This window comes from Callithrix jacchus, chromosome 5, assembly GCF_049354715.1.
Source record: "Callithrix jacchus isolate 240 chromosome 5, calJac240_pri, whole genome shotgun sequence".
NCBI lineage: Eukaryota > Metazoa > Chordata > Mammalia > Primates > Cebidae > Callithrix > Callithrix jacchus.
In genome coordinates, this window is record NC_133506.1 from 15,093,778 (window position 1) to 15,105,582 (window position 11,805).

An 11,805-nucleotide genomic window follows, 5' to 3' on the forward strand; every position below is an offset into this window, starting at 1 on the left:
CAGAGAAGCCGTTTGTCATGCCCAAAGTTACCACCTCTGTGAGACTTCCTGGAAACACAGCCTACCAATCACCACCCGTTTATTTCTTGTGGCAGATAACAACTCCCTCCTTCCTAAACACCTTCCAGCCGAGGATAGCCATGTAGCATGCTTAACCCAATGATACAAAATCAGAAATCTTTTGAAATGGGGACTCAAGAAGACCTTTTATTTCTCTGGTTAAAAGGAACAGCCATCACACTCTTTTGCCCTTTTCCCTTCTTTCTTCAAACCGCCTTGAACACCATTATAATTTCGAAGATGAAGCAGCCGTCTGGCAACCATGTTGCTACCAATGACAGAATGAAATGCAGAAAACTAAGGTGCAGAAGATGTGATTAGTGGATTCATTTATGTCATTTCGAAGCACTGACCCAGCCCTGTATCTAATTTTATTCTTCCTATTATAAAGATAAATAAGCCCCTGCTTTCCAACCCCTGTGAGCAAGTTTTTTTCTTAAAACTAAGGGCATGCATAATTGACACACTACCAGTTAGCTATTGCTGAGTAACAACCCCCAAATCTGCAGGTCGCCTGTGTAGTCTGCTGATCCGGTCCATGTTTCTGTTGAGCTTTTCAAACATCTAGAGGCTACACTGCCAGGCTGGCTAGACCAGGAAAGCCTCATCTGGGACATCTGAGCTCCATTCCATGTTCTCTGTCGTCTCCTACCTGGCTAGCCTAAGCTTTCGCATGTGGGAGCCAAAGAGTTTAAAGAGAATGTGGAGCAAGCAAGTCTCTACCATCACTATCATGTTGTCGGCCAAAACGAGTAACCAGGCCAGCCAGATGCAAGGGGAGCAGTGGAGAATTGGAGGCATGACTGCTTGCACTTAATCTGTCAAACAATTGTAAGGTATGGGAGTTTGAGAACAAGGATTGTGAGGTATTTGTAACTTCTATAGAGTAAGTCTTCCCTAACCTTATTTTTAGCCAAATATTTGCTCTGCTTAATTCACAGGGCTATTGAAAGAACCCTTTATTTATGAGTTCACAGTAGATCAAGTGGGAGGCCTTTGGAGATGCAGGGAAACAGATACTTTACCACATACTAAATTACTGCTGGTATAATTAGATTTTTGAATGCATACTTGCGGAGCAAGGTTTTCATCCATCTCCAGGGGCTTTGGAAGAAGACAAAAAGGAAACGAATACATAGACAAGCTTTAGCTCCTGGCTGAATTTGAAAGTTGAGTTAACACAGAGTGATTCTTATTCTTGCCATCCAGTTATCATTGCTCGTTACTAGTGAATAGCATGTTGTACTTCAGTCACCTACTTGAGATAATACTTATTTTTTTCCTGGGAGCAAACCCTCCCACCTGGTCTACATAGGCTCTTTTGAGACGATTTTCAGCAAATCATCCTCATTGTTCCCCAGAATCAAGAGTAAAGAAGCTTAGAAAACTTGTGAGATCATGTCTTCTAAAGGAAAATTTTTGACTTTGAACAAGTTGGAAGTAGAGAATAGTGTGTCCACCGTCTGGGAAATAATCAATAAACATCCTACTCCTAATTTGTGATACATCGGAGACTGGCTAAATGCTCCCCAGTTTCTTAGGCACACACCTAAAATACATTTCCTTGACACTCTGTATCTGGGTGGGGACATATGATTGTTTTTTGCCAATGGAATGTGAATGGAAGACACACCTTTTGGTGTAAGGCAGGGATCTGCAATCTATAGCCTACAAGGCAAAGGTGGCCAATCACCTGTCTTTGTAAATAGTTTCATCTGAACATAGCCACCCCTACTCATTTATGTATTGTCTAAAGCTCCTTTCACATTATAAAGCCAGAGTTGTGTTGTTTTTAACAGAGATTAGGTGACCCTCAGACCCTAAAATATGTACTACCTGTTTCCTCACAGAAAAAAGTTAGTTGACTCTTGGTTTAAGGCCTATTAAAGTGAATGCCTGTTCCACTTGCTCCTTATCTGCTATCTGAAAGATGTCAGGCCAGTTTCTGAAGCCATGACTGGATCTTGCAGTGGCTCATTATGAAAATAATTCTATCTCTGAATGGATGCACAAAGCACAGGCTCTTGTCCAAACAACAGACCCATCCTCATTCTCTTGGAATTCACATTGGACCATGACACAAGCAAAGAATAAAACTTTATTGTTTTGAGGTACTGAGACCTGGGGATTATTTGTCATAGCAGCAAACACTACTTACCTTGACTAATGTAAATGAGCAAAGCACAGTGCTCTACACAAATATGATATTTAAAAATTGAGTAATTGCATCACAGAAAAACAAAGACATTTGCCTAAGACCTATAGCAAAGCTTGGATGAGACAAGAGTGGTTATCATTTCCCCCAGCATTGTGATGAATGGGCAGACAGTCACCGGAGATCAAGTCTCGCACCAACCCTAAGGTTTTCCCACGTGAGATGTGACTCAAGGAAAATTGAAGATTCAAGCCCAAAAGAATATCCCCTTGCTGGCTTGTCACTGACGCCTAACTAATTTGCTTTTTGTTAATAAAGGCTGCCATGTTGAAATGTGAAAACCCCAGAAGATCATTAGCTATTCAGTATTAGAAATGATCTCATTATACTCTTTTTAAAGGAGAACCAGTTAAATAAGCCAGAAATATATTTTTATTCTCTCAATACGGTTAAAATTCTAGACCTGGAAGAAAGGGCTATAAAAAGAAGGGTTGGTACTTCTGGCAGAAATAGATGGTTGTCTAACTTTGCCCCCTTCATTGGTATAAGGCATGACTCAGGAACCTGGTAATCATCTTGAACTCAGAGGCCAAGATGTTTTCCTAACTACCGTTCCCTGTATTCCTTACCTGCTTTGTCACTTCCTCTTCAATGTGAGTCACTTCCTCTGAGAATTCTTCAGATCCATTTCAGATTTATTCTTTTTTATTCTTTCACAACCCCTGCAATTAATAAATGCCTCGGGAAAGCACTTGTTATACTACATGGCAAGTGTAATTTTACACATCTGTCTCTCCTACGAGACTTCAGTCCAGGGCCATTTCCTGGCATAATTTCTGAAATACAGAATATAGCCAATAAATATTTGTTGAATTAAAGGAAAACTGTTCTCTAGACCAATGGGCCTCCAGATCTGGTTAAGACTTAAAATTTCTTGAGGAATACATACATATGGATTTCCAGACCTTCTGAGTCAGAATCTAGAATTTAGACCATCAAACTGTATTTTTCACGGAGTGATGGTGGAGCATTGAGTTTTATTCTCCAAGAATCTAGTCAAGCATTAGTCTTTTTCTTCGGTGGTTGGTACTTGCAAAGCCTCACACGTACCATGAAAACAAGGTGGAGAATGCATTCATTTATTTATTTAGTCACAGTTATTGAGTCAAGCACCGCTCTGGGCTTGGGAGATAGAGTAATGAATTAAATAGCCAAGAATTCCTGCCCTCATGAAGTTTATATTCTAGGAAGTTAAGCAAGACAAGTTAAGTGCAAATTGTGTTCGTAGTAAGTGCTGAAGGAAAAAAATTAAGCTAGGCAAGGCTCAGAAAGTGTTAGAGAGGATCCCATTTTAAGTAGAGCAGCCAGGGAAGGCCACAGTAAGAAGGTGATGTTGAGTCAAGATGTGAAGGAAATGAGAGTGAGAATCATATTTGGGGGAGGAGCATTTAAGGCTAAAGAACAAGTGAATAGATACTAAGAGAGAAGCTCTCCTGGAACATCTGAGGAGCAGTCAGGAGAACAGCAGTGAGTAAGAGAGAGTCAGTGACAGGAAATATTATCCCAAAGTATAGAAGACGTCACATCACACAGGACTGCATAGGCCACTGTTAAGGTCTTTGCACTTCCTCAATGTGAGATGAAAAGCCTCTAAGGGTTCTAGGCCAAGACTTGACAAAGTCCAATTTACCTATTAACAGCATTTCTATGGCTGCTGTGCTGAAATTAAAGTGGGGACAGGGGCTGCTACAGGGAATTCTATTAGAAAACTTTTGTCCTAATTCATGTAAGTGATGATAGTGGATCAGACCAAGGTGTACCAACGGAGGTAGTGAGAAGTTTTTGGATTCCGAATACACTGTATTTTAAAGGCAATTCCAACAGCTTTTGCTGGTAGCTCAGGTGTAGAGTAAGAAACAGGAGAATCAAAGATAACTCCAAAGCTTGGGGGCTGAGCAAATAAAAGGATGGCATTTTTAAGTATCCAGATGGAGAAGACAGGAAATTGAGTGGATAGGGGATGGATGTAGAGGCTCATTGTGTTAAGTGGCAACACCCAAATGGAGACCTAAATGAGAAGAGATGTCATCAGTAACCGATGTGTTTCTTCCTCACTGACCTTTTCTGGCTTTGACCTCCAATGCCCTAATTCAAATATCTACTTTCTAAGCAAGGGATAATTGCATGTGTTGGTAAAAATTACTTTTTGAAACCATAAAGCACTATCAAATGAACATTATTATTATTTATACATGGAAATCCCAGGATGATGCCATAAACCCCAAGAAGGGCCTTTCATTTGGTCTTTTGAAAACCAGGCTCTAGGAAACATGAGTCCACAGCACCCTCAGGGTTTTTGGGCCAGAGGAATACAGACTGGATTTTTTTGCAAGCAAATATAGTGCCCTTTATGGAAACCTTCGCAGTTTGCTAAACTTGTGGAAAATTAAACGCCCATCATTAAATTGTAACCTAAGGGGACATGAAGAAATAACTATCCATGCACACCCACCTCTTCTCTCCCGGGAAGTAAAAGCATTATGTGCAACTAAAGGAACGACAAGTTCAATTGAGAATACGTAAAAACCCATGGATTTCCTTTTTAAAGAAACCAGAGTCCATAGTTGCAATCCATCTCCCACTTCCATCCCATCTCGCAACCACCAGCTCTGCCCTCGTTCCCACCCGTCAAATCTTGGTAGAAACAGCTGTCACCACAAAAGTCATACTGGGCCAGGCAGACAGCTGGCTCTGTGATTCACAAACAAATTAACCTCAGTATTTTATTTTGAGCAAAGGGGCTTCCTATCCTATGTTCTTCGGGGCCATCCATTTTTTGTCCTTGTGTAAACACACACCGACTCAAATTTCACACAAGACTGAGGGACATTTGGGGTTTTCAGGGTCACTACCCACTATTGCTTTTTAAAAATATTTCTTAATCAAAGGCCTTTATCTCTTGACAGATTTTCCAGTGAAGAAGTGTACCTAGTTTAAGTAGCCAGACTCATGGCTGGAGTTTCACTTCTCAAAGAGGGAGGGGTGTGAACATCGTTGTTCCATTAACAATTTAAGGATCAGTTCTCAAAGTGTATTCATAGGCGTAGAATTAACAGATGACATAATAGGATATTTAAAAACTTAAGAAACCAGCAAATATATGTCTTGCAGCACAGCACCATCTACTGACCAGATAGAGAAAGAATATGGGGGTTGGGGAAGAAGGGAGGGAGAAAGAAAGGGTGAGAAGGGTTGAGAAGGCTGGGGGAAGGGGAAAGGGAAAAGAAGCGAAGAGGAAAAGAAGAAAAAAATAGGACTTTAGATTTCTGTTAATGCAATTCCACATTCCACAGATAAAGAAACAGAGCTCAGAAAGTTTAGCTGAATTCGTCAAGGATACAAAAGGCTCTCCAGTCCCCTTTTATAGGAAAAGTTATTTTTACATTTTTGAAATTCAAAAAAGAATTATCCTGCTGTAGAATTTGAGAAATGAATCAACATATACCAATGGAACTGATTAGGGATCGCAGATATAGACCCATACATTGAGTCCATTATTTTTCTGCCTTCCACAAAGGCAATTCAATAGCGAAATGCTAATATTTTCAACAAATTTTGTTGAAATGATTATTCAAAACACATGTAACTTCAACTCAGAGTTCTCATCTCGTGTGAAATTTTTATACACTTTGTGTAAAAGTTAAATATATATCATAAACCTGAATAAAAACCATAGAAACTTAGCCAGGCATGGTGACACATGCCTGTCATCCCAGCAACTTGGGAGACTGCAGCAGAAGAATCACTTGAACTTGGAGGCCGAAGTTGCAATTAGCCAAGATTGCGCCATTGCACTCCAGCCTGGGCAACAAGAGTGAAACTTCATCTCAAAATAAAAAAAAATAATAATAAAATAAACCATAGAACTATAAAACTTCCAGGAGAAAACATAAGAGGAAAACTTCATGATCTTGAGTTAGGCAAAGAAATCTTGGATAGAACATCAAAAGTGTAATCATTAAAGAAAAGAAGTAATAAATAGAAACTATCAAAAATTAAGAATCTCAGCTGTTTAACAGACCCTGCAAAGAGAGTGAAAAGACAAGCTATGAACTGGGAAAAATATTTGTAAATCACGTATCTGATAAAGAACTTGTATCCCCAACGTATATGCAACTTTTAAAACACAATAATAAGAAAGCCGACAACTGAATTTAAAAATGGTCAAAAGACTTGAATAGACAAAATGTTGTACAATAGTACTAAAGAGGAAAGTGGAAATTAAAATCACAATGAGATGCCACTACGTACCCATAAGAATGTTTAAATCTTTAATGTCCTTACAATATTAAAGTATTCAAAATGATTGTAAATCTTTTATATTGCTGGTGGGAATAAAAAAATAACAAACCACTTTAGAAAACAGTCTGACGATTTCTTTATATAGTTAAATATACACTCAATATGACACAGGAATCCTACTTCTAGGTATTTACACAAGAGCAATGAAAATTTATGTTTAAAAAACAAAACTATGCACCAAGTATGGTGGCTCACACCTGTAACTCCAGCACTTTAAGAGGCTGAGACAGAGGATTGCTTGAGCCCAAGAGTTCAAGACGAGCCTGGGAAACATAGCAAGATGCCATCTGTACAAAAATTAAGAGATAGACAGTGATGGTGTGCACCTGTAGTCCCAGCTACTTGGGGCACTGAGATGGGAGGATCACTTGAGCCCAGGAGGCCAAGGCTGCAGTGAGCTGTGATCATACCACTGCACTTCAGCCTGAGCAACAGAGAGAAAGCCTGTCTCAAAAAACAAAACAGAACAAAATAAAATTATGCATGACCATTTATAATTCCTTTAGGTGTGATCACCAAAACCTTGTCTTCAACAGGTAAAAGATACATAAACGACGGCATAAGAAATACTACTCAACAATAAAAACAAAGGAACTAGTGATTCATCTAACAATGCAGAGGAATCTCAAAGGCATTATGACGTTACATGAAAGAAGCCAGTCTCAAAGGGCTACATACTGTATTATTCCATTTAGTGGCATTCTTGAAATGGGATATCTTATAGGGTTACAAAACAGATCAGTGGTGGGTAGGGCTGGGGTGGGAGAAGAGGTTGGCCACAAAAGGACATATGGGAATTTAGGGGACTAGGAGGTGAGAAAACTTTCATATCTTGATTGAGATGATGATTACACAGCCATAAGCATTAGTAAAAACTCTCACAGCTGTACAACAGAAAGAGTAAATTTTTCTGTATGTAGATTATAACAACAAAAAATGTTTAAATGGTCTGTAGTCTGGAATATATTTTTCAAAAACATAGAATTAAAATTATTTTGCCCTCATACATGATTTGTTTATATAAATGAATTTGTTCCCCCCAAAAAAAAAGTAAAGAAAGAAAATAAAATGAATAGTGACTTCTGACTCAAATATCTTATATTTTTAAATAATGGAAACTTAATGGTTAAGTTTTTAGTGGAATATGAATAGTTGGTTATATTATGAATATTTTAAGGATCAAAATTTATTACAGAGAGTAAGGCTAGGCACAGTGGCTCATGCCTGTAATAACACCACTTTAGGAAGTTGAGACAGGAGATTTGCTTGAGGCCAGGAGTTTGAGACCAGCCTGACAAAATCGAGATCCCCATCTCTACAAAAAATGAAAATGTTCCAGTCATGGTGGCTCAGCTGCTGCTCGAGATGCTGAAGCAGGATTGCCAGAACCCAGAAGTGCAAAGGAGCTGTGACCCTTCTACTACACTCTAGGTTATCTGACACAGCAAGACCCTGTCTCAAAAAATGATGGACAGTGGACTGGGCTTACATTTGATACAATCTTTGAATATGGTTTTAACATGAATGTTTATCCTCATGAAACGCCTCTAAAATTTTTTTCTGGTAGCTTACATAATACAAATAAGTGAATTCACAGTTCAGAGCACTGTCTCTTTCTTTTCAAGCTTAAAAATTATATTCCTATCAACCTTCATACAGCCATACATTTGTTCTCACAACCTAGGTGACATCTCTGCTCCAAAGAGTTCAAATATTGCCCCGTATAGGCAGAACACTTATTGACTAGAATTTATGATGCCAGAAGTAATGGTAAACTGAGAAGGGGGAGAAAAACTGTTAAAAACCTTCACAACAATGAAAGCCAGTTTTCCACATTAATATTTATCTTATCAGTGGTTTCCTTACTGCTTTTCTGTAGGCTTCTAGTCCACTAATAAAATTTACTTATTTAACAATTATTTTCTATATGTCTGTTATGTAAGGTACTGTGCTAAAAATAAACTCAGAATATTGTGGAAAACCGAAAGACAAAAACAGCTTATCATCCTGGGGAGGATATATAGGTACATAAAGTCAGAAATTATGGCACAATAGTATCGGATGGTGATGGGAAGCTTCAGGAGCACAAGAAAGGGGGGTCACCAAAGGCAGGGGTATGGAGCATAGTCAGTAAGAAAAAACAATTATGAGAGCATAAGCATTAACCTGATTGATGCCCACTAACCATCCATTCACCAGGTTGATTGAGGAAAATGGGCAGTAAGAGAAGAAAATATGAGCAAAACCCTAAAGGCTTAGAAGTCTTTAGCTTTCTGTAATCTTGTAATTAAAGCTTTGCCACATGATAAAGATTATGCTTGGAAAATATAAAAACTCAGCAAAACTTTAAAAAACTTCACAGCTTGGTTTAGTTGATCTGCAGCTATCCATTTGAAGTAATCATCCAGTTGGTGTTAAGAGGAAACAGAGAGGCCAGATTTTATCTAGAGAAAATGCTATCCCTAAATGATATAATTACTTGGTCTTTAATGGTGGAAAATACTTTGATTTTAGAGTGACAGCCTGGACAACTAAATTTTCACAGAATGTCGTCAGTTGAGTAGAAAGCAAAGTGTGTTAGTCTTTATAACCGTTGTAGTTCTGACACTGCACATTTGAAGGTAGAATCCGAGCAGACCGATTTCTGACAGATGCTGTTTTAGAAATGGTTGCTCTCCTTTCATGTATTACCTGCAACAGGAGAATCTTCAACAGTTAGTCATGCCATTTCTTTGCATCTAAATTCATCGTTGGCAGAAAAAATATCCATTCATTCAACAAGTCTTCATTTTCTGCATAAAATCTGTCGTAATTCAAAATCTTCATTTGTATTAAGTACTTGGGCAATTATTCTCATCAGTCATATAAAGTCTTAAGATGTACATAAAATTTATTAACTAGTAGCTTAATTGCTTAGGTAAGCTCTCTCTCAGACCTCAAAAGCATATTAAATAAGAACTTAAATGTCACAAAGCTAGCCATATTTTTGATCTGTACCATTTTTAAGATGGCATTTCAGTAATTATTATTATTTTACCATGCCATAAATTCACTTCTCTATGTCTTTAATAGCTTAGTCATAATTTTATGGTTCTCAATTTTAGTGCATTTGTATGTCTTCAACCACCAGTATTTGCCCTTCCAAAATATTCATATTAAGTAATTCAGAAAGAGCATCTTCACACCAACAACGAGCTGGTCTTCAACAAAGTCAACAAAAATAAACAATGGGAAAGGCACATCAAGAAAAAAAACTAATTAAAAAGTGAGTTAATGCCATGAATAGACACTTCTCAAAAGAAGACATGCAAGTGGCCAAGAAATGAAAAGAATATTTCAGCATCACTAATCATCAGAAGGATGAAAATCAAAACCGTAATGGGATACCACCCTAAACAAATCAGAATGGCTATTATAAGAAAGTCAAAAATAACAGTTGTTGGCAAGGTTTCAGAGAAAGGGAATGCTTATATACTTTGGTGTAAATGCAAATTAGTTTATCCACTGTGGAGAGCAGCTTGGAGATTTCCAAAAGAATGAAAAATAGAATTACTACTTGACCCAGAAATCCCGTCCTGGATATACACTCAACAGAAAATAAATTGTTCTACCAGAAAGAAACCTGCACTTGCATGTTAATCAGATCTCTATTCACAATAGCAAAGGCATGGAAGCACCCCAGATGCCCATCAGTGATGGACTGAACAAATTAAATGTGTACTACATACACACCATGGAATACTACACAACCATAAACAAGAACAAAACCATGTACTTTGCACCAACAGGAATGCATTGGTGCAATTGGTGCAAAGTTGGAGGCCATTATTCTAAATGAATTAACACAGAAACAGAAAACCAAATACTTCAAGTTCTCACTTATAAGTGGGAGCTAAATATTCAGTACACAGAGAAAGAAAGATGAGAACAATAAACACAAGAGATTTCAAAAGGGAAGAAGGAAAGGCGGGTAAGAGTTGAAAAACTACCTACTGGGTACTATGTTTACTGTTTGGGCAATTTTTCTACAGCTATTTAGCAAGAAACCATTTTTTCAGGTTCTTCTCTCTCCTCTGCAGTGATGCAGCATGGGCTGTGTGAGGTACCCTTTCATGTGGAAAATATATTGCATTGGACAGAAGAAAGTACTCCTACAATAAATCATCTAAGTGAGCTGCTCCATAAAGAACTTGAAAAATTGGGCAAAACAATGCAAGAAGCAAGCACAAAACCTGAGGCTGTTATCATTGCTAACATACAAAGTTAAATACATGCAACCATTACCAAGTATGTCTGCCCAGCCAGTCAGTGGATCAACCTATCACTCACCATCTTTTATTTTTATAAGCCAAGAGAGAAACCCAAGTAAAATATCTCACCTTTATATTTATAAGGCAAGAACAGAGGACATGAAAAAGGTAAATTTGGAAGAATATTCGCTATTTACTTAGGGTAGTTATTGTTAACTCTTAGAAATTAAATCAAAAGAAATGTGGGATTCTACCAATCCTGGGCAATGCTAGAGAATGTTCACCCTCAATTTTCATTACATATATGCCATGTGCCTCCAGAATTGAACCTCGCAGTAGCCTGAGAAGCAGCATGTCAAGACTCAGTGATGGGCAATTGCTTCATTACCTCCTACCCACTTGATAATTACAGAGATTTTGTTCAAGTCTACTCTGTAAATTTCACACTTACAGGCTGGTAGCCAACTTAATTCAGGTGCTAATGCTCCCTTTACAAATTTGCTGGGAAGTCTTGACTAGTCCTGAACCTACATAGCATAGTCCTTAAGTCCCACTAGGATTAAGAATTTGACATACAGAATGAAATGCATTCCTCATCTGCAACTCCTGTCCTCAAGCCCACATCTGCAATAGTCTCCATCAACCCCATGTTGTTTCTTAGAAAACTGGGTAGAGGATAGAGTCTGCTACAGGGAAGGTGGCTGAGCTCCATTCAGAGGCTCTTGTTGTGTCTATATGCCCATCCACAGGCTTTAATAGACATGTTTCACATGGCTTACACCTGTAACTCCATTCAGAAGACTGATAATTAGGCAGCTGGAGCCACTTTGCTGCCCAGAGAGTCAGAGGTACCTGGGGATTTATACCCTTCAAGGATGACCAACAATTCCAGATTGCTTAAGACTAAAAGGTTTCTCAAGGTGATTTAGTGCTGAAAGCAGGACAGTGCCAGGCAAACCAGGACAGCTGGTCACCCAG